Consider the following 18,305-nt stretch of genomic DNA (forward strand, 5'->3'; position numbering starts at 1 on the left):
TGTCACACCATTTCATGGGTTCTAGGGTTGACATACCTTCTGCACAGCTTTTCTCTGTAGATGAACAGCTGGCTTCTCTCATTCCACAGGTGTTTGGCTTATGGAGGAGCATCCTTCTCCAGGTGAGAACCTTCTTGGGTTATCAGTCCTTTGATGAGGCCGACAACCGGGTCACTGTCCTGGGTCTCCTTACAGCTGTGATGAGGTAAAGGGTTTAGCGTCTTACCATGACGTCTTCTGAAGGGGTGTTGCTCTTGGACCATTCAATTTCTGTGGAAAGCAGGTAATTCAATTTCTTCTAGGTCATCCACTTCATCATCGGTGTCCGACTGGTGGGGCATTCTTGACAGAGCATCGGCATTGGTGTTCTTGTGACCTGCCCGGTACTTGATTGTGAACTGGTAATTCGACAATCTGGCCACCCAATGCTGTTCCATGGCTCCCAACCTGGCTGTCTTCAGGTGTGTCAAGGGGTTATTGTCGGTAAAGGCTGTAAATTTAGTTGAGGCTAGGTAATGTTTGAATCTTTCAGTGATAGCCCAGACCAAGGCCAGGAACTCCAGCTTGAAGGAACTGTAATTCCTCTCAGTAGGGCGAAGCTTTCTACTGGCGTAGGCAATTACCTTTTCTCTGCCGTTTTGCTTCTGGGACAACACAGCTCCCAGTCCCTCATTGCTGGTATCTGTGTATAACAGGAAAGGTTGGCTGTAGTTGGGGTAAGCCAGGATTTCCTCACCAGTTAGGGCTTCCTTCATTAATGCAAAGGACTCAGTCTGTTCTTTGCCCCACTGGAATGGGGGACTTTTACTTCTTTTGGACTGTCCTACTAGGAGATCTTGTAAAGGTGCTGCCTTTTTGGTGTAGTCCTTAATGAACCTCCTGTAGTACCCAACCAGTCCCAGAAACTGACGTACTTCTTTGATGTTCCTTGGTTCAGGCCACTTCTGGATGGCAGTGACCTTCTCTGGGTCTTGTGCTACCCCCTCTGAGCTGACTACGTGTCCCAGGTACTGAACATTCCGTTTGAGCAGGTGGCACTTGGAAGGTTTTAGTTTCATCCCATACTGGGACAATGCCTCAAATACCTCCGCCAGGTGCTTTAGATGGTCTTCATACGTCCTCGAGTACACGATAACGTCATCCAGGTATAGCAGCACTGTCTCAAAGTTCCGGTATCCCAAGCAACACTCCATCAACCTCTGGAACGTTCCGGGTGTGTTCCAGAGTCCAAATTGCATGCTGTTGAATTCGCATAATCCCATCAGGGTGGTGAAGGCAGTCTTCTTCACGTCTTCCTCAACAACATAGACTTTCCAGTACCCGCTAGTGAGATCCAATGTGGAGAAATAATTTGCAGATTTTAGTGCAGCCAGGGATTCCTCTATACGGGGCAAAGGGTATGCATCTTTATGTGTTATTCGATTGATTTGTCTATAATCTACACACATCCTCATGCTACCGTCGTTCTTTCTGACCAGGACCAGGGGAGCTGCCCAGGGGCTACAGCTATCCCTTACTACCCCTGCCTTTATCCTGTCATGCAACATTTCTTTTGCTTTTTGGTAATGTGCTGGTGGCATGGGTCTGTAACGCTCCTTAATGGGTGGATGGTTACCTGTGGGTATGTGGTGTTGTACCCCTTTGATCCTTCCAAAATCAAGTGAGTGTTTACTAAACACCTGTTCATATTCCTGAACCACTCTGTAGACACCATGTTTTTGATGGACAGGAGTGGCGTCAGTTCCAACATGGAGCTGTTGACACCATTCCTCCAGCTGGGTTTTGGAGTCATTGTCCTCCACCGTATCCGGTGGGGTCAAGGATTCCACTGTGTGTATGGCATTATTATCCACAGTATACAGTCTGGCAACAGTGGCGTATCTTGGCAATTTGACTTCCTCCTCCCCACAATTTAGGAGGCGTACGGGTACCCTCCCATTGCGCACATCAACTACCCCTCTAGCAGTTAGGAGTGTAGGTCTGTGCTCTGAGTTAACGGTCTCTTCTACCGCCTGGTAGTTCTGTCCCTTGAGACCTATTGCTGCCCTACACCAAATCAGCATTTCACTTAGTGGGGGAATCACAATGGGGATCGGGTCTGTCACCCGTACATTACCAATCTCACCGCCTGTTAGTTTTACCTGTTGCTGGTACAGGAGGGCGCGAATTTCCTTCTGGAGCACCTTCCTCTGCCCTGGTCTGGCAGTGTCAGCAATCTGTTGGAGTAAGGACAACACTTCTCCCAAACAGTTACCAACAACATTTGTGCCAAGTATCATATATGGGTTTGTATCACCAGGGTTAGACTTTATTACAATCAGTCCTTGGTCCTTTAGTTCCACTCTTCCCACCTTCACTGTCACATCCTTAACCCTGACTAGGTTAAGAGGAAGGCCATTGGAGGCATACACAGAGAGGTTTGGGTCTGGCGGGTGGAGTTCATCTATGGACCAGTACCTTTTGTAGAGGACATCAGGTATGATGGTTACCTGTGACCCAGTGTCCAGTAGTGCAGATGTTGCTATGCCTTCCAGCACGATGGACAGGAAAGGCCTTCCTCCTACAAGCCGGTCGTACCAGCTCGATGGGCCTGGTTGATCTACTCCTGGGTGTCGGCCCTTGGTCCCAGGGTTTGCCTGTTTAAAGGACAGGTCCGTGTGGTGTGGCCTGCTTTGTGGCAACGGTAGCAAATGAGTTCACCTGGAGGGCGAGGTCGGTTGTTGGTCCTCCCACGGGGTGGCGTTGTCCTCCTTCTTCTCCTCATCCAGGAGACATCCTCAGGACTGTCGGCGAGTAGGATCCTTCCATCCGGCTCGGGCTCCGTCTGTAGCTGCAGGGCGCTCAGGACAGTGGTCAGGGTTTTACTTAGCTGACGCACTTCACAGCGCAGGCTGTCCAGATCGCTAGGGGACGCTGTTTGCACTTTTGCCTCAGCCGCTAATGAAGGGGCAGTGAGTGCTGTGGGCATTGGGGTGGCCCCATCCTGGTAACGCTGGATAGCAGTATCTGATGTTTCCAGGGGCTGAAGGCCCTTAATAGCCATGTCCTTCAGGGCGTCAAAGGTGGCATTTGGATGATCTAAGGCCCACCACCGTACAGTTCTGCTCTCTTCCTGGGACCTTAACCCCCGGATGAATTGTTCTATCACCATTTTGTCCTCATCATGTATGCTGGTGGGACTAACCTGTTTCAGGGCCCGCAGGGCCTCTTTTAAACGACAGGCATAGTCCCAGATACTGTCCTCAGGTTTCTGGGTACAGTGGTAGAACCTCATCCGAAGATCTGTCTCAGTGCGGTTTTCAAAGACAGTTTGCAGTCTCTTAAATATAATAGATACTGATTCCTGGTCTGCGGCTGGCCAGGTTTCAACTTCCCGCTCTGCGGCACCAGCCAATTGTCCCAGCACAACAGCAGCTTTCTGTTTACTAGTCATTGAGTACATGTCTAATACACCGCATATTTTCCTTTTGAACCCAGACAGGGTGTCTGGTTTGCCGTCATACTGGGGAAGCCATTTCACTCCAGGGGCATACGGCAGGGCCATGGGTATCACTGGAGTCACGACCCCTGCTGGTTGGGCGGCCGCTCCGGCCTGAGCAGCGCCGGGCGCGAGTTGAGCATCAGGAGCGTTAACCGGTGCTCCGGCATTTTGCTGGTCTTCGGCCATGGTTGCGCCCCCCTAGTAAACCGTAGCCTACCTTCTTTACTTTTATCAGGTAGGCCGCAGCTCCGCAGATCACGGTCTACTTCCAGGACCTGACGCTTCCTGGTGCGGCGTCAGAACGCGAGGTGGGGCTTGGGTGTCGCGCTCTACTAACGGTCACGCCTCTCTGGTTCCCGCGGTTACGCCCCTCTTCTTCCCGTGCGGCGAAGCGGTAATGGCGACGATGTTCACCACAGTTCAAACACAGTTCAAATACGGCACACAGTACCCGGTGGCAACGGGCACGAAATCCTGTTCGTGACGCCAGGAAGAGATGACTCGCCCAGGGGGATATGGGGGACTCGGTACCCGGGCTTTTACCTTCTTGGGAGGTCACGGCAGTCAGCTCCCGGGCCCGTAATCTGGGGTCACTCTTTAAAAGGGGCTTGTTACTTGAAGGGATGAATAACAGTTTTGTCTCGTGACGCCACCTGTGGTTCCTGGTAATGGGTACCAGCGCTGCTGCAGACCTCCGGGGGTGATGGGATGGCAGCTGGGATGCTTCGTCTCCCCATAGGCGAAGCGGGCCCCCGGGGCAGGGTTGATGGAAGGGATGCAGGTGAGAGGTGGCCCGGTCGGGTCAGGGGGAATGACGGACACGCACACAGGGGATTCGCTTCAGTACCTTTACTGGTGTAACGGCAGGTATGGTCTGGGGTACTCAGTAGGAAGGGTGCACTTCTGGACTCTCCCCAGTGAGCGGGTAGCAGGCCTCCTGGTCCGTTTCTTCCTCTCTAAAGCTCCTGGCCAGCCTGGAACTAGGCCTAGCTTCTGTACTGTTTCACTCTCTCACCTGTCGGCTTGGTAGTAGAACTTTTCTCTGGCAACCACTATCCCTGGACGCTGGGGCCTTCGTGGTTCCTAGTTCTGTAAATGATTATAGCTTCAGGTTGACCAGGGGTCTGTAATCCTCCTGGTATGCCGGTTATCCCTACTGGGTGTAGAGGACACTGTAAGCGCGGACCCGGTGTCCAGCTTGTGTTGATGGGGTCGCCGAAGTCAGCGGCCGGCTCCAGCGCAGGCTGTAGAAGAGGACCCGGCGCGGCATGGGAGTGTTTTGGGAAGGTGAGTAGTATCGTTTCTTTTTAATGTATTACAAAACAGGGGACATTAAAGCAGGATGTGGGACATATATACGAGGATAGGGCACATTATACCAGGATGGGGGACTTATATACGAGGATAGGGCACATTATACCAGGATGGGGGACATATATACCTGGATGGGACACATTATACCAGGAAGGGGGACATATATATCTGGATGGGGCACATTATAGCAGGATGGGGCACATTATAGCAGGATGGGGCACATTATACCTGGATGGGGGACATATAGACAAGCATGGGGCACAATACACCAGGATGGGGCGCATTATAGCAGGATGGGGTACATATATCCCTGAATGGGACACATTATACCAGGATGGGGGGCATATATACGAGGATGGGGCACATATAAAGTGGTGACTAAAAGTTTTGCTTTTTTTTTTAAAGTGTGATTTTTTAAAAGTGTGATTACTTCTGTCTGGTTGTTATGATTAGTGTTGAGCCACCCCCGTAGTGTTCGAGTTCGGTTTGGTTCGTCGAACACCCGTGTGTTCGCCGAACTGTTCGTCGAACACCTTCGAACACCGTTAAAACCAATGGCAGGCACATAGAAACACATAAAAAACTCCTTCAAAGGTGTCCAAAAGCTGACAAACTGCTCAGAAGACATAACTAACACATGGAAAAGTGACAAGTACATATAGTCATGCGAAAAGAAAAGAGGTGGAGGAGTAAAAGGAGGGGGAGACACAGATATAGGCATGTCATGCCCTTCTAAAATCCAAAAAGTGAGAAGCCGACACGGCCAGTCCGTTTCTGCCCGTGCCACCTCCGTGTCGCCGGGTTTGTGCCAGAGCCGTGGTGGACCCTGACGGCCAGCCCCCCTCTCCCAATACTGGTGCCTGTCCGCTGGTGGGTCGAGCGAGCCCCTCTGTGGGGGAGGCAGCTCTAAGCTTTTTAATTTAAATTGTCTCTCTAATTTGAATGAATACACTTTAAATCCTTTTACAAGGATCTATTGGAGGGCAAGTCTCATGCCAGCAGCCGCGTAATTCCAGCTCCAGTAGCGTCCACTAAAGCTGCCGCAGTTAAAAAGCTTTTATAAGGATCGAGCTCGGCTGTCCACCGCAAGGCATCCTACTGCCAGTCCCAGCCCCTATGCCTTGGGGTGCCTCCTGATGCTCTTCACTGAGTATCCCATGGTCCCGAAGCATTTCCTTTGAAAAAATTAAGTGTCCAAACTACAGGTGGTGTAGCTTGCTTAACAGCCGGGATAATCCGCTGACTAGCAGACACTGCTACTAGGCACAAAGTATTTCCTGGGCTAGATGCAGTTAAAAATTTGTAATTAGATACTCTCGTTGGATGCTGAGAAAGCATTCCATAGAGTCTCCTGGCACGCCATATATTATTCTCTTAAAAAGCTTGGGGTAGGGGTCTAGGGGACCCTTTTATAGCCAAAATCACGGCCCTGTATCGCAATACGTCACCTAGGCTGAAGATAAATGGAACTGTAGCACCATGAGGGCTCGGTTGCTACAGAGCGATTGCACCTCACCCAGAGGTGTGATATCTCACTCTCAGGTAAGGATGGAGTGTGGATCAGGACCCGACACCTGCATGCATTACACCACATTGCCGTGGGGCAGGGTGACCAATATGCCCCTGAGATGGGCACGACAGTCCCTGTCCCTGGCTGGAGTGGGGGGAGGGAACACTGAGGAAGGGGAACCCTGTAGTAGAGGAGCAGGGAGGAAGCAGTTCCTGGGTGCATTGAGAAGGGAGTATAAAAGGTGGGCACCATCTTAGTTCAGTGCAGAGAAGTCTGAGCAGAAGTGACAGGGAGCAGGGGCTCTGCATGAGCTCTGCTCCGGAGGCGGGCCTAGTAACAGAGGCCCAGGCCTGGAAGAGGGAGAAGGAAGGAAGAGGAGCAGAGAAGGCTGAAGGAACAAGGAACGAAGGGATCCCAGGGGTGCGGACGGGCGAGTCACCACCGCACGCCCGAATCCACCTGCGTGGAGGGGCCAGGCCAAAGGGGGAGACCGGTCCCCGAAGCTAGTGGAGGCGGGAAACGACCCTCAGCTAGAAACCGGAGGCTGTGACATTTTATGTGGCGCAGCCCCTCGCTACACCCGCTAGGAAGGCACCACATAGGGTCAGGGAAACTGGCGCCAAGTTTACCAAGAGGAGGCCCGAGGCAGCCGGACAGAAGGGTTGGTAAGAAAGGCCAGACAAAGGACACACAAAGGGGGTCCTGTGAAGCGCTCCAAAGTTATCTGGGAGTTGTCTGAGCCCCTCACCTGGTGAGCACGACGTGGGCAGCCGTTACCTGCAAAAGTGGTCTGGATAATAAGAACTGTGAGTAAAGTCCCTGGACTGCATCACTGACTCCGTGTCGTTACTGCTGCTGCCCTGCACCATCACCCCCATTCTCCGCATACACTGCCCTGAGGCTATACTCCTCCCGTGGGGAGTTATGCTACGCTCTGCTGCACCCACAACACCAGCCTCAGCGGTCTGCCCTGCAGCGGCGGTTCACTCTGACCGCAATCCACGGGTGGCATAGTCGGATGTTTAAACATCAAAACCACATAAATAGTTCCGCCACTGATTTGACCGCCCTGAGCCACGGAACCGGGTCGCCGCCACAGAGACTACAACCACCAGCATCCACCAAAAAGGGTCCGGCTCCGGGTGTCCCAAGGCCCAGGGGGCGCGTCAGAACATTTTCATCACTTTTCATAATCACCAATGGGACAAGGCAGGGATGTCCTCTGTCCCCTCTCTTATACATCCTAGTGACGGAGCACCTGCTCTCATCAATTCGCCATAACCCCAATATTAGGTGGATTGAGGTGGGAAGCACCGAGTACAAGTGCTCTCTATTTGCTGATGATGTCCTAGTATATATCACTCAATCACATTTATCCATCCCTGCTGTTATGGCTGAAATAGATCACTTTGTTACATGGTCAAATTTTAAAATCAATGCAGCGAAGTCTGAGGCCCTCGATGTCTCCCTCCCCAAATCCATACAGGATTCCATCCAGTCCAACTTTCCCTTTGCCTGGCCCTCACAGGGTATCAAATACTTAGGAATTCCTATTCATAGAGACCTCTCCCGTCTATGTTATCTTAATTTTGGGCCCTTTATTGAACAACTCCATACAGACCACGGTTGGCAAGTTAGAACTGTAAGATTCACTACGTGAACCACTGGTGTTTTGTGGAAAAGCACATGTACACTGTGTTCCAAATTATTATGCAAAACGTGTTTAGGAGTGATAAGGGAAGAATTTGTTTGTTTGTCAGTTAAACTCATTGATGGTGATGTGTGTCAGGGCTCTTTATATCACTGTAAGCAATTGCAGACACCTGTGCTAATTAGTTTGGCAGGTGTGTCCAATGAAAGGCAAGACTACTTAAGAAGGCTGTCCCACATTATTAAGCAGCCTACATTTTCTGCCAAAATGGGAAAGAAAAAGGATGTGTCGGCTGCTGAGAAGCAACAAATTGTGGAGTGTTTAGGTCAAGGCATGACTACAATCAACATTGTGCGATGATCAGGATGAAGTATCTGGGCAATCAAGAAGTATGTAGCTGATTCACAGTACACACGTGTGCGTGCTGATAAGGGCAAATTGAGGACTCTTTCCTACAGGCAATTACGTCAGGTTAAAAGAGCAGCGGCAAAAAAGCCTTGTCATAGCAGCAGACAAGTTTTTGAAGCTGCTTGTGCCTCCAACGTCCCCCGAACAACAAGATGCAGGGTCCTTCAGAGGTTTGCAGCTGTGCGTACGCCATCCTGTCGACCTCCTCTATCCACTGCACACAAGCAGAAACGGCTCCAGTGGGCCAAACAATACATGAAGACTGATTTCAAAACTGTTTTGTTCACGGATGAGTGCCGTGCAACGCTCGATGGTCCAGATGGATGGAGTGGAGGATGGCTGGTTGATGGACACCCCACGCAAACACGGCTACAGCGCCAACAAGGAGGAGGTGGAGTAATTTTTTGGGCTGCAATCATGGGGAGAGAGATTGTCGGCCCCTTTAGGATCCCTGAAGGGGTAAAGATGAACTCCATAATGTATGTGGAGTTTCTCAAACAGCACTTCCTGCCATGGTTCAAGTAGAAGAACCGTGTATTCCACAGCAAGATCATTTTCATGCATGATAATGCACCGTCTCATGCTGCACATAACACATCTGCATCTCTGGCTGATATGGGCATAAAAGGGGACAAACTTATGGTGTGATCCCCATGCTCCCCTGACCTCTACCCCATTCAGAACCTCTGGCGCATCATCAAAAGGAGTGTCTATGATGGCGGGAGGCAGTTCACATCTAAGCAACAGCTCTGGGGGGGTATTCTGTCCTCATGCAAAACAATTGAAGCAGAAACCATCCAAAACCTGACAAATTCAATGGACGAGAGAGTTCAGAAGCTCCTTTCGAACAAGGGGTCCTATGTGCAAATGTAACATCACCTAGAATAAACTTTTGAGTTGAAAACTGTTTGATTTCAGTTTCTAATAACCTGCTAATGCTTATAATTTCAAAAATGACCATTTTTTTGGTCTTTATTAAAATGAAAAGGTTGATCGAAGAGTGTGGGGGATCTAAGAGTGTGGCAACCCAGTAGTCAGGATTACTTCGAATTCTGACAATCTGAGGGTCATGTTGCAGGTAGTGCAGCAAGAAGGCACTTATGTGTCTTGCGCATCTCGGAGCCCCACAATTATTTTCCGGGCTAGATGCAGCTAAAAATTATTATTAATTTTAAATCTGGTGGAGTTTAGTATAGATGGCCTAATATAATCAGTAGTGTTGAGCCACCCCCGTAGTGTTCGAGTTCGGTTCGGTTCGTCGAACACCCATGTGTTCGCCGAACTGTTCGTCGAACTGTTCGTCGAACACCTTCGAACACCGTTAAAACCAATGGCAGGCAAACAAAAACACATAGAAACACATAGAAAACACCTTCAAAGGTGTCCAAAAGCTGACAAACGGCTCAGAAGACACAACTAACACATGGAAAAGTGACAAGTACATATAGTCATGCGAAAAGAAAAGAGGTGGAGGAGTAAAAGGAGGGGGAGACACAGATATAGGCATGTCATGCCCTTCTAAAATCCAAAAAGTGAGAAGCCGAGACGGCCAGTCCGCTCCTGCCCGTGCCACCTCCGTGTCGCCGGGTTTGTGCCAGAGCCGCGGTGAACCCTGACGGCCAGCCCCCCTCTCCCAATACTGGTGCCTGTCCGCTGGTGGGTCGAGAGTGCCCCCCTGTGGTGGAGGCAGCTCTAAGCTTTTTAATTTAAATTGTCCCTCTAATTTGAATGAATACACTTTAAATCCATTTACAAGGATCTATTGGAGGGCAAGTCTCATGCCAGCAGCCGCGTAATTCCAGCTCCAGTAGCGTCCACTAAAGCTGCTGCAGTTAAAAAGCTTTTATAAGGATCGAGCTCGGCTGTCCACCGCAAGGCATCCTAGTGCCAGTCCCAGCCCCTATGCCTTGGGGTGCCTCCTGATGCTCTTCACTGAGTATCCGGTGGTCCCGAAGCATTTCCTTTGAAAAAATTAAGTGTCCAAACTACAGGTGGTGTAGCTTGCTTAACAGCCGGGATAATCCGCTGACTAGCAGACACTGCTACTAGGCACAAAGTATTTCCTGGGCTAGATGCAGTTAAAAATTTGTAAGTAGATACTCTCGTTGGATGCTGAGAAAGCATTCCATAGAGTCTCCTGGCACGCCATATATGATTCTCTTAAAAAGCTTGGGGTAGGGGTCTAGGGGACCCTTTTATAGCCAAAATCACGGCCCTGTATCACAATACGTCACCTAGGCTGAAGATAAATGGAACTGTAGCACCGAGGGCTCGGTTGCTACAGACGTATTGCACCTCACCCAGAGGTGTGATATCTCACTCTCAGATAAGGATGGAGTGTGGATCAGGACCCGACACCTGCATGCATTACACCACATTGCCGTGGGGCAGGGCGACCAATATGCCCCTGAGATGGGCACGACAGTCCCTGTCCCTGGCTGGAGTGGGGGGAGGGAACACTGAGGAAGGGGAACCCTGCAGTGCAGGAGCAGGGAGGAAGCAGTTCCTGGGTGCATTGAGAAGGGAGTATAAAAGGTGGGCACCATCTTAGTTCAGTGCAGAGAAGTCTGAGCAGAAGTGGCAGGGAGCAGGGGCTCTGCATGAGCTCTGCTCCGGAGGCGGGCCTAGTAACAGAGGCCCAGGCCTGCAAGAGGGAGAAGGAAGGAAGAGGAGCGGAGAAGGCTCCAGGAACGAGGAATGAAGGGATCCCAGGGGTGCGGACGGGCGAGTCACCACCGCACGCCCGAATCCACCTGCGTGGAGGGGCCAGGCCAAAGGGGGAGACCGGTCCCCGAAGCTAGTGGAGGCGGGAAACGACCCTCAGCTAGAAACCGGAGGCTGTGACATTTTATGTGGCGCAGCCCCTTGCTCCACCCGCTAGGAAGGCACCACATAGGGTCAGGGAAACTGGCGCCAAGTTTACCAAGAGGAGGCCCGAGGCAGCCGGACAGAAGTGTTGGTAAGAAAGGCCAGACAAAGGACACACAAAGGGGGTCCTGTGAAGCGCTCCAAAGTTATCTGGGAGTTGTCTGAGCCCCTCACCTGGTGAGCACAGTACGACGTGGGCAGCCGTTACCTGCAGACGTGGTCTGGATAATAAGAACTGTGAGTAAAGGCCCTGAACTGCATCACTGACTCCGTGTCGTTACTGCTGCTGCCCTGCACCATCACCCCCATCCTCCGCATACACTGCCCTGAGGCTATACTCCTCCCGTGGGGAGTTATGCTACGCTCTGCTGCACCCACAACACCAGCCTTAGCGGTCTGCCCTGTAGCGGCGGTTCACTCTGACCGCAATCCACGGGTGGCGTAGTCGGACATTTAAACATCAAAACCACATAAATAGTTCCGCCACTGGTTTGACCGCCCTGAGCCACGGAACCGGATCGCCGCCACGAAGACTACAACCACCAGCATCCACCAAAAAGGGTCCGGCTCCGGGTGTCCCAAGGCCCAGGGGGTGCGTCAGAACATTTTCATCACCTTTCACAATCACCAATGGGACAAGGCAGGGATGTCCTCTGTCCCCTCTCTTATACATTGTAGTGGCGGAGCACCTGCTCTCATCAATTCGCCATAACCCCAATATTAGGTGGATTGAGGTGGGAGGCACCGAGTACAAGTGCTCTCTATTTGCTGATGATGTCCTAGTATATATCACTCAATCACATATATCCATCCCTGCTGTTATGGCTGAAATAGATCACTTTGTTACATGGTAAAATTTTAAAATCAATGCAGCGAAGTCTGAGGCCCTCGATGTCTCCCTCCCTAAATCCATATAGGATTCCATCCAGTCCAACTTTCCCTTTGCATGGCCCTCACAGGGTATCAAATACTTAGGAATTCCTATTCATAGAGACCTCTCCCATCTATGTTATCTTAATTTTGGGCCCTTTATTGAACAATTCCATACAGACCACGGTTGGCAAGTTAGAACTGTAAGATTCACTACGTGAACCACTGGTGTTTTGTGGAAAAGCACATGTACACCGCGTTCCAAATTATTATGCAAAAAGTGTTTAGGAGTGATAAGGGAAGAATTTGTTTGTTTGTCAGTTAAACTCATTGATGGTGATGTGTGTCAGGGCTCTTTATATCACTGTAAGCAATTGCAGACACCTGTGCTAATTAGTTTGGCAGGTGTGTCCAATGAAAGGCAAGACTACTTAAGAAGGCTCTCTCACATTATTAAGCAGCCTACATTTTCTGCCAAAATGGGAAAGAAAAAGGATGTGTCGGCTGCTGAGAAGCAACAAATTGTGGAGTGTTTAGGTCAAGGCATGACTACAATCAACATTGTGCGATGATCAGGATGAAGTGTCTTGGCAATTAAGAAGTATGTAGCTGATTCACAGTACACACGTGTGCGTGCTGATAAGGGCAAATTGAGGACTCTTTCCTACAGGCAATTACGTCAGGTTGAAAGAGCAGCGGCAAAAAAGCCTTGTCATAGCAGCAGACAAGTTTTTGAAGCTGCTTGTGCCTCCAACGTCCCCCGAACAACAAGATGCAGGGTCCTTCAGAGGTTTGCAGCTGTGCATACGCCATCCTGTCGACCTCCTCTATCCACTTCACACAAGCAGAAACGGCTCCAGTGGGCCAAACATTACATGAAGACTGATTTCAAAACTGTTTTGTTCACGGATGAGTGCCGTGCAGCGCTCGATGGTCCAGATGAATGGAGTGGAGGATGGCTGGTTGATGGACACCCCACGCAAACACGGCTACAGCGCCAACAAGGAGGAGGTGGAGTAATGTTTTGGGCTGGAATCATGGGGAGAGAGATTGTCGGCCCCTTTAGGATCCCTGAAGGTGCTAAAGATGAACTCCATAATGTATGTGGATTTTCTCAAACAGCACTTCCTGCCATGGTTCAAGAAGAAGAACCGTGTATTTCACAGCAAGATCATTTTTCTGCATGATAATGCACCATCTCATGCTGCACATAAAACATCTGCATCTCTGGCTGATATGGGCATAAAAGGGGACAAACTTATGGTGTGACCCCCATGCTCCCCTGACCTCTACCCCATTCAGAACCTTTGGAGCATCATTAAAAGGAGTGTCTATGATGGCGGGAGGCAGTTCACATCTAAGCAACAGCTCTGGGAGGGTATTCTGTCCTCATGCAAAACAATTGAAGCAGAAACCATCCAAAACCTGACAAATTCAATGGACGAGAGAGTTCAGAAGCTCCTTTCGAACAAGGGGTCCTATGTGAAAATGTAACATCACCTAGAATAAAGTTTTGAGTTGAAAACTGTTTGATTTCAGTTTCTAACAACCTGCTAATGCTTATAATTTCAAAAATGACCATTTTTTTGGTCTTTATTAAAATGAAAAGGTTGATCGAAAAGTTTGGGGGATCTAAGAGTGTGGCAACCCAGTAGTCATGATTACTTCGAATTCTGACAATATGAGGGTCATGCTGCAGGTAGTGCAGCAAGAAGGCACTTATGTGTCTTGCGCATCTCGGAGCCCCAAAATTATTTTCCGGGCTAGATGCAGCTAAAAATTATTTTTAATTTTAAATCTGGTGAAGCTTATTATAGATGGCCTAATAGGATCAGTGCTGCACACTGCTACAAAGCCCAAATTATTTTCCAGTCAAGATACAGATAAACATGATTAGTAATTTGAAAGCTTAAAACGGTTGGTAGGGTGATTTTAACCAATCATCAAGCTTTTACTCTCCCCAGGATGACACAGGGGTAGAAAAGTCGTTTCGGATCCATGATTTGTTCATCTTTATGAACGTGAGTCTGTCTACATTATCAGTGGAGAGCCGCGTGCGCTTATCTGTCAGCACACCACCAGCAGCGCTGAACACACGTTCAGACAGAACGCTGGCTGCGGGGCATGACAAGATCTCCAAGGCGTAAGTGGCTAGCTCCGGCCATTTATCCAGATTGGAAGCCCAAAAAGAGCAAGGGTCCAGTGACACAGTCGTGGCTTCAATGTTTACTTGGAGATACTCCTGTACCATCGTCTCTAGGCGTTGACTATGTGTCAGACTTCTTGTCTCCTGTGGCCTTGCAAAGGATGGGCTAAAAAAGTGGTGAAATGATTCCGCAAAATTGATGTTACCAGCAGATACTGTGGTTCTGTTACGGTTTGAGTGCTGGACACTTGACGGTCCCACGGTTGGCAAGTTGGAACTGTGAGATTCACTACGTGCACCACTGGTATTTTGTGGAAAAGCACATGTAAGATTCTGCAACAGTCTCTGCTGATACTCCTGCATGCGTGCATCCCTTTCTATGGCAGGAATAATTTCTGCAAATTTACTTTTGTACCGGGGATCTAACAGTGTGGCAACCCAGTAGTCAGGATTATTTCTAATTCTCACAATTCGAGGGTCATGTTGCAGGTAGTGCAGCAAGAAGGCACTCATGTGTGTTGCGCATCCAGGAGCACCAAGTCCCTGTTGTGTTGGTGGCGAGGTAACAATCATGCTTCCTTCCTCTGTCCTCTCTCCCCAACCTCGCACAACAGAAATGTGATCAAGGTCTCCCTCATCTGATGAGTCTTCCATCAGTTCGTCCTCCACTTCTTCCTGGGCTCCTGCACCTTCCTCACTAGTTTGGCTGCTACCATGCGCCCTGGTAAAATCATCTCCCCCACCCTCACATGCCTGCCGCCTTGGTGCTGCCGACCGTCTGGACCTTGCAGATGTTAGCCCTTCCGCATACAACTCCTCCTCCTCTACTTCCTCCACCTCCTCTTGTGCCACCACCTGACTCCGAATTCTGTTTAACATGTGCTCCAGCATGTAAATCACCGGAATAGTCATGCTGATAATGGCATCGTCAGCACTAAACATCTTCGTCGCCATTTCAAAACTGTGCAGAAGGGTGCATAGGTCCCTGATCTGAGACCACTCCTCCAGCGTGATTTGCCCCACCTCTGAATCTCGTTGGCCCAGGCTATACGTCAGAACGTATTGCACCAGGGCTTGTCGGTGCTGCCACAGTCGCTGCAACATGTGCAGAGTTGAATTCCACCGGGTAGGCACATCGCATTTTAGCCGGTGAAGTGGCAGGCCCAACGACTTCTGTAGAGATGTAAGTCGCTGAGCTGCGGGATGCGAACGGCGGAAGTGAGCACACAGCGACCGTGCCCTCTGCAGAAGGCCATCTAGTCTGGGATAGTGGGCTAAAAATTGCTGGACAACCAGGTTCAACACGTGAGCCATGCAAGGCACGTGTGTGACATTGCCCCGGCGAAGGGCCGCACCCAGGTTTGCAGCATTGTCGCACACGGCCTTCCCTGGTTTCAGGTCCAGTGGAGACAACCATTCATGAAATTGGTTCTCCAGAGCTGACCACAACTCCTCAGCTGTGTGACTCACATTTCCCAGACATTTCAATGTAAAAACCGCCTGATGACGTTGAGCCCTACTGCCAGCATAGTAAGGAGGTGTGCAGGATCCCTTCTGCGCAGTTAGAAAGCTTGTGGCATGACCAGACAGGCTTTGGGTGCAGGTGGAAGACCGAGAGGAGGTTGAGGAGGCAGAAGCAGTGGAGGAACTTTGAGATAAAGAGGATTGACGCACAACTCGTGGGGACGGCAAGACTTGGACAGCAGCCCCTTGTCCTGCTGTCACCATAGTTACCCAGTGCCCAGTCAGCGACATGTAACGCCCCTGTCCATGCCTACTCGTCCAAGTGTCTGTGGTGAAATGCACCCTGTCACACACAGAGTTTCTCAAAGAAGCGGTGATGTTGTGTGCGACATGCTGGTGGAGCGCAGGCACACCTTTCTTTGAGAAGTAGTGCCGACTGGGCATCTGGTACTGGGGCACTGCGACGGACATAAGGTCTCGAAAATCCTCTGTGTCCACCAGGCGGAAAGGCAGCATTTCTGTAGCCAAGAGCTTGCAGATGGTGAAATTCAACCTCTTAGCTTTCTCATGGCTAGGAGGAAATGGTCTTTTACTTGTCCACATCTGAGGGACCGAGGGCTGGCTATTGTGCTTAGACGGGGTTGATAAGGGTGTCCCCGGCAAACTGCCGGTCTGTGAGGAAGATGCAGGCGGACATGTTAGGTTGCCTTGATCCAAAGGTGATGCTATCGATGTCGGACAGCGCTCAAGACCAGCTGGTGTTACCACCTCCAAAGAAAATGATGACCTGCCAATCACGCTGGCTGTTGCGGGTAAAGAGGTGGCAGGTCTGCGCCCCAAAACAGGTGTGACTGCTGTCCCCCCAGTCACAGAGGATGAAGAGGCCGCGGATGCACAAGATATGGCAGACGGTGGTTGGCCCGGCCGGCTAGGCCGCATTGTAGCACACTGAGCTTCCCACTGCAACTTATGCTTCATATCCATGTGCCGATTCATGCATGAAGTACTCAAACTATGTATTTTTTGGCCTCTACTTAGCTTTTGCTGACAAATGTTACAGATAACACGAGTTGGGTCATCTTTATCGATCTGAAAAAATGCCCAGGCTATGCAAGGCTTAGCACCCATGCGACCTGAAGAGCCACCACGACTTGTGGTGAGAGGCAGAGTTGTGTTTGAGGATGCAGTTGTTGACGTGCTTCCAGTACTACGTCTCTGTCCAGGAAGGCGCAACCTGACCTCGTCGTCACTAGCATCTTCCTCCACCTCCTCTGCTGACCTCATCTCTTGGCTGACTGTGGGTTGACAGTAAGTGGGATCTCCGACCTCATCATCATCACCCTGTGCGTTATCACACCCGTCGTCCTCAGAGCCAACCTGTTCCTGCCCTGACAAAAAACTAAAGTTGTCGCTCCAATCAGGTATTTGAGTCTTATCATCGTCTTCCTCATTGTCTCCACCAACAGGAGTTACAGTTTGGGAATGAGGGTCTACATTATGGTCAGAACCTTCTGCGTCTGGTCCTGGATCCGACTCATAAAGATTCTGGGCATCAGTGCAGATCATTTCCTCGTCTGGATTCACAGAAGCGCTGGAGTCGACCTCTGATTCCCAGGCTATAGTATGAGTAAACAGCTCTGCAGACTCAACCATCTGTTCTACCTCATACTCAGACGGGCAGCTGGAGATTTGGGAGCTGTGAGGAAGCAAGTGCGATTTGGGTGACACCTTTGAGGACTGGAGTATTTGTGATGTTGAAGTTGATGTGGAGGAGAGCCCACTTAAAGAAGCACTTGATATCCGTTGAAGCACCTGCTGTTTTTGTGCCTCATCTGGAATTTGTAGCGATTGGCGTGGCCGTAAGAAAGGGATCTTATCACATTGTCCGCTAAAAGAAGTAGACATTTTAGTTTGGCTGGAAGATGGTCTTTCTTCTGCACCTACCCCACGGACACAACCTTTTTTCCCCTTCCCAACACGCCTATTCCCCTTTCCACCAGCAGCAGGCCTTTTTCCACTCATTTTGGTGGTTAACTAATTCACAACTCTGGAGTTGTTTGCACAAAAAAACAATGGATGGTAACCGAGCAGAGCTGAGTGGCCAAACTGTGGTATTAGGCCAAAACTATTGGCTGGGTTAGATGCAGAAAAAAATTATTTTTAATTTGCAACCTGATGGAGGTCAGTATAGATGGACTAATAGACCAAGTCCCACACACCGCTAGAAGCCCAAATATTTTTTTCAGAGCTAGATGCAGAAATTTTTTTTATTCAATTTGCAACCTGATGGAGGTCAGTATAGATGGACTAATAGACCAAGTCCCACACACTGCTAGAAGCCCAAATATTTTTTCAGAGCTAGATGCAGAAAAAAAATATTTTTAATTTGCAACCTGATGGAGGTCAGTATAGATGGACTAATAGACCAAGTCCCACACACCGCTAGAAGCCCAAATATTTTTTCAGAGCTAGATGCAGAAAAAAATTATATTCAATTTGCAACCTGCTGGAGGTCAGTATAGAAGGACTAATAGAACAAGTCCCACACACTGCTAGAAGCCCAAATATTTTTTCAGAGCTAAATGAAGAAAAA

The sequence above is a fragment of the Phyllobates terribilis genome, unplaced genomic scaffold, assembly GCF_046119375.1.
Source record: "Phyllobates terribilis strain yellow unplaced genomic scaffold, ASM4611937v1 Scaffold_1__5_contigs__length_1240528914, whole genome shotgun sequence".
Classification (NCBI taxonomy): domain Eukaryota; kingdom Metazoa; phylum Chordata; class Amphibia; order Anura; family Dendrobatidae; genus Phyllobates; species Phyllobates terribilis.